The 5145-nt window shown below is 45.3% G+C and overlaps 1 long non-coding RNA gene across 1 annotated transcript; it reads left to right on the top strand.

Annotated features, from left to right (window-relative positions):
• Positions 1-602: 602 nt before the first annotated feature.
• On the top strand, positions 603-1845 carry LOC149337086 (uncharacterized). Its single transcript, XR_016284599.1, has 3 exons — positions 603-869; positions 1096-1206; positions 1795-1845. It is a non-coding gene; the product is annotated as an uncharacterized LOC149337086 (long non-coding RNA).
• Positions 1846-5145: the final 3300 nt, after the last annotated feature.

Genomic DNA, 5145 nt, shown 5'->3' with positions numbered 1-5145 from the left:
ACGTTTATCTCAGCTTCAACCAAAGAGGCACACGACCGCAGAGACTACGCTAATGTTTGGAGCCGTTTTGACGAAATTCATGCCCAAGCTCCACGTTTCCACTTCCAACATCTCCGCATTGTCGTTTCCTTGCCGCTTTTCACGTGCTCAACGCCTATGGCGCACCCTCCGGACATTCCGGAATTCTTTCACTCATTTCACCCCCCCCCCCCCCTCTCCACCCCCTTTTTGAAGTCCCATACAGCCGCCTTTTGCCGGGCCGAGCCTCTTTGTTGGAAGAGCGCTGGCCCTCACCATGCTAGGAGTTTTTTTTTTCTTTGTGATTTTAGGTACACTGACCTTCTCTAACCTGTTTTCCCCTCGCGCCCAACTAAGCGCAACGCCGCTCATCCACCCTCCCTAGATTTTCTTCTACCCCTTTTCCAGCTGCCGTTTCTCTTGCTGCAGCAAATTCTCCGAAAAATATAAGAAACCTGTCCCATCGTCGTCTCCTCCTTTCCCGAACACTCGCCCAACGAGTATCGCCTGTAGCTAGCAAGGCGGCGAAAAGCCACACAACCAGCGTGCCGACGAAGCATGCGCGCACAAGCTGACGCCGTTCGTTGTCGAGAATCCGCACCCGATACGATTTGACAATTATGACGGAATTCAGTAGCCTGGCCTGCAAGATTCTATTTGTGAGTACCACCATACTTTTATATTGAAATGTGTTCGGAAATGAATATGGTTCTTGGCGTAATTGCCGCTTTGAATCAGCGCCGACCTTTTTTTTCTCCGGCAGGAAACGAGAAAGCGACAAAGCACTGGCGCCAACTTCTGAATGGCAACTTTCACAGCGAAATGTCTAGCGCAAAGGCATGCACAGAATGGTGAGAACTTTATTTTTCAGCTTTGAAAAAATGGATTTACCGAACGTTGACTATCTCTTCAATCACCGTGGCGGAGTGTCGTGTGGCCCGACTCATGTTGCGTTCATTACGACATTGGTCGTCTATCGTTTGTGCAAGATGAGTACCAGAAGCGCTTATTCTTTCACTGCAGCAGTTTTCTGGCCGCGTGTAATATACCCGTGCCGGGTGCCCTTGTCTTGGCCAGTTGCAGGCGTACGAGAAAAGCGGAATTCCTGGTCCCAGCGAACTTTATCCATGTTGTCTCGGAATTAATCACCCATGGACTAACGGAAGAGTGATTTCGTGTGGTTTTCAAGTAAGATTTCCGTCTGCCCCGTTACATGCATGCCAAGCGGCATCGATAATCTGCTTACTTTAAAAAAAGTGTATTCGGTCTCCTGCGTTCAGCGCATTTCGCAAAACTGTGCAAGCCGTCTTTGCATGGAATATTATATTTCATAGCGAAAAAAAAAATTGCTCACAGCTGTTCAATAGGGAGGAGCTGCTACCACCTGTGCCATACTTTGCTGGAACAAAAAGGCAAACAACCAGCTCGCAATAGACATATAACTTTGATAGGAAATATAAAAATAGATTGATTTGTATTAAACACTATATTTATCTCTTTTTGTGACTTTCAATATGCATTTGAGGGTGTGACACGGCAAATTGGGATTAGAAATTAGCAATACGGTGGGAAAAAATTGTTAAATTCAATTCAACATTTTGCTATTAGTGTGGGGATTTATATTAAGAGTCATTTAGAAATTATACTTTCAACATACGTTGCGAGTACCTTCTCGCACACTGCGCGCCACTAAGATCAATGTGTTATTTTATTTCTTGTCTTTTTTCTGCGATGGTTGTACTTACACTCATGATCACATCATGCACCTCTTTGCAGCTGCGATGTACAGCCAGGTCATCGTGCAAGAGCTTGGCGAGGAATTTGTTTCAAGACACTGCAAAAGTTCTCTTACAAGAGGAGTGCAACGATTAGTGCCGATATGACTCATCGATTCAGCGGCTCCGGCACAATGCATTTCACGATGTACTGGCACCGTAGATGCAATAAATTTTGTTCTTTGAATCCGTTCTTTCTTTTTTGTATGTCTGCTGACTGCTCATATGTAAAATGTTACACATACAAGCTCCGGCTGGTGGAAAACAAGCGGTATATGTCTGCATTGTTGCTGGCCAGCAAGAGGTTTGGTACAAAACTAGGTGGGACCCCCGATCGCGTACAATTTCCCACTGGCCTTGCAATTGATATGCCACCTATAAAAGTTAGATCAAGGGTGGAAAAGTGGGCACAAGTCGGAGCAAACCTGGGGCTATTATTGATACTGGCGGAATGTGGGCATACTATTGGCGCGAATTTCGGGCCATTATTGACAGATCGACTGAATGTGGGCATACTATTGGCGTGAGATTGGCTGAATATGGGCATAGTATTGACACGAATGTCGGGCCATAATTAATAGATTGGCTGAACATGGGCATAGTCTTGGCACGAACGTTGGCCATTTGTGGATAGACTGGCTGAATGTTGGGTCAATGCTGGCAGCTAGACTGGCTGAGTATAGGCACAATCTTGGCATGAATGAAGGGCCATTGTTGGAAAAAGTCTCGGATTGCTCAAATGCCAGTGTAGGACCAATATTCATGCCAATTTCCGCCACTCTTTTGCCACTGTTGGACCAATCAATTTGTGCTGCTTGGGAGCTGTTGACAATTTTTGTTGAAGGCGTGTCGGGTGTAATCAGAACGTTAATTCTGATCAACAGGACTTCGATCGCAATTCTCCTAAACGTATTATTGCTGCTCACTGCAAAACCAGAGTGCAGCTTTTCCAACGGAATCATGGGTAGCTTTGCTCACAAACTGCAAAAGTGTTCGGTTAAAATATAATAATAAATAAAACCACATCTTTGAACTCGCATGTTTTAGCGCGTTCGAAAGTTATGAACTGCCGATATGGTACTCGACAATAAAAATAATTTTGAACCCATTTTAATGGATGACACAATGTTTACCAACGTTTGCCAGTATACTTTGAACAGTGGATAAGCGGTGGCAATCCTAGGCCAATATAGCCAGCTCCCGGAAATGGCATAGCCAATTCTGGCAAAGAGTGGAACAACACTGGCTAACATGGCCCATGATAGCCAGGATTCGATGATGGCACAGCCAGCAATGGCAAACAGTGGGGCAATCCTGGCTAACCTGGCCCATGATAGCCAGGATCTAATTATGGCTCAGCCAATACTGGTAAAGCGTTGGACAACCAGGGCCATTGTTGGATGTGCTAAGGAGTGGCACAACCAATATCGGATGCTCACTGGCAACTCTGGGCCTAGTTAGGGCCACGCTTTGCCAGTGGATTTCCAATATTGGCCCGCTGCCGTGTGCTACCTGGGAGGTGCCTTCAACAAAAATCAAATAAGTTTCATTTGATTACATTTTTGGAATAAAAAAATCACTTTTTTTTTATTCGCTCTAGGAATTCACAGCCGCTGTACGCAGCTGGTGTCTGCTTCAGGGAGATCGCGATACAAACGTAATAGATTAGCGCAAGTGCATTCGCTAAACCGAAATTGTGCTCAGTTTTGGCAACGTCCAGAAACGAAGCAGTCGCCTCGTAATTTCGAATTATGCGTTGCGCTCGTGAAATATTAGGCGGGTGCTTCATAAACGCACGCGGACACGTGCTAAGCGATTCCTACGCTTCCCTACGTCTTCCCATTGATCGCGCCTTTCCCGTGTTTTCTGATTTGCTATTTCCTTCCTTTTCTGCAAATCGTTGTGTTGGAAATTGTTGTTTTTGACCATTTTATTCTTCTGTTGCGTAATTTGCATTGGGGGCTATACAGCTCTTGCTCACGTCTTTGCATATTTACTCGCAGGTTTTTTTTTCTTTCGAACATCACCTTTATTGATGAAAACCATCGAAAGTAGTTGCGAACCACAATTCAACATGCCTTTGTTTGTTTTTGCTATTTTTGCGCGAAACTTCCACCCCAACAAACAATTTGAGGATTCTTCGACGACCACTGAATAAATCGACTGACAACTGGCGTGAGACGCATGTTAACCTAGCTTGTTTGGCGCATGTACAGTACATGAAACTATGAAAGAGCGCGCATTCTGCTTGGATATTTTTTTTTTGCTTTATATTTTTGTTATGTGGTAACATTTTAAGCTATCTTGAACTAACAGAAGCCACATCATACGGCCCCACAAAATACGCGAGTGTCTCAAGTCGTTTTGGCGAAATGCATCTTGAAGCTCCAAGTTTTTCACTTCAAAATTTTCAGGCTTTTGCTGCAGCTTTGTAGCAATACTTTGACGCCTCTGTGTTTCCCATCCACTTCTCTCTTGTAGATATTGCTTTCTGTACTGCCTGTGGCCATGTGACTCATTCTCCAAAAATTCCAAACCCTTTTCACGTGTTTTGGCCTTTTTCCCTCTCTCTTTCAAGTCTTCAAGTCCAATATCTCCCCACCTGTTCTCCCGGCCGTGCCCTTTTCCAGGGAGCGGGCTAACCCCCCACCCCGCGAAGCGCTATTTTTTCTTTTTGGTTGTCACTTTCTCAAACCTGTTTTCCCTCGCACGCAGCTACGCGCTTCGCTTTTCTTCCACCTCCCTGTCTCCACCTTTCAGCTCGAGGACTTTTCTCGGAACCACAAAACCTGTGTAAAGGAAAATTACTCTCTCCCCTCCAGCCAACCCCCCCCCCCCCCCCACACACACACACACACCATCGTCTCCACTGCTCGTCTTGGAATAAGACATTCTTGACTGCAGGGCGGAGCTCAACCACGTGCACAACCAACGCGAGGAAAATGCATGCACACTCGAGCTAGCACCGTTCATAGTCTGTGCACGCGAAAAGCCACACTCATATATTAGGAGAGCTCCGACGCTGTTCGTACCGCCTGCAAGATCTTTTGTAAGTACTAAAACTATTTTACCTTGATATACGTCTGGAAGTTAAAGTGGTTTTTGTAGTAAATGTTGCTTTGACTACATGCGCCTTTATTTTTTAGGCAGGAGAAGAGAGCGAGCCAAAAAGCACGAGGACGACTTCTGTGTACCCACTCTCATTGCGAAATGGCTTGCTTGACGTCGTACGCAGTGGAATTGTGGCCTAATGGTGAGAATTTAATTTTTCGTCTTTGGTGAGATGAACTCACTAAAGATTCACTACTTTGGCTAACAGCGGGTTTGAACTCATATGACTTGAGATAGGATG

The sequence above is a fragment of the Amblyomma mixtum genome, chromosome 7 (genome assembly GCF_055824585.1).
Source record: "Amblyomma mixtum isolate Tamu chromosome 7, ASM5582458v1, whole genome shotgun sequence".
NCBI classification, from domain to species: Eukaryota; Metazoa; Arthropoda; class Arachnida; order Ixodida; family Ixodidae; genus Amblyomma; species Amblyomma mixtum.
This window is presented reverse-complemented; position numbering and strand designations above follow the sequence as displayed.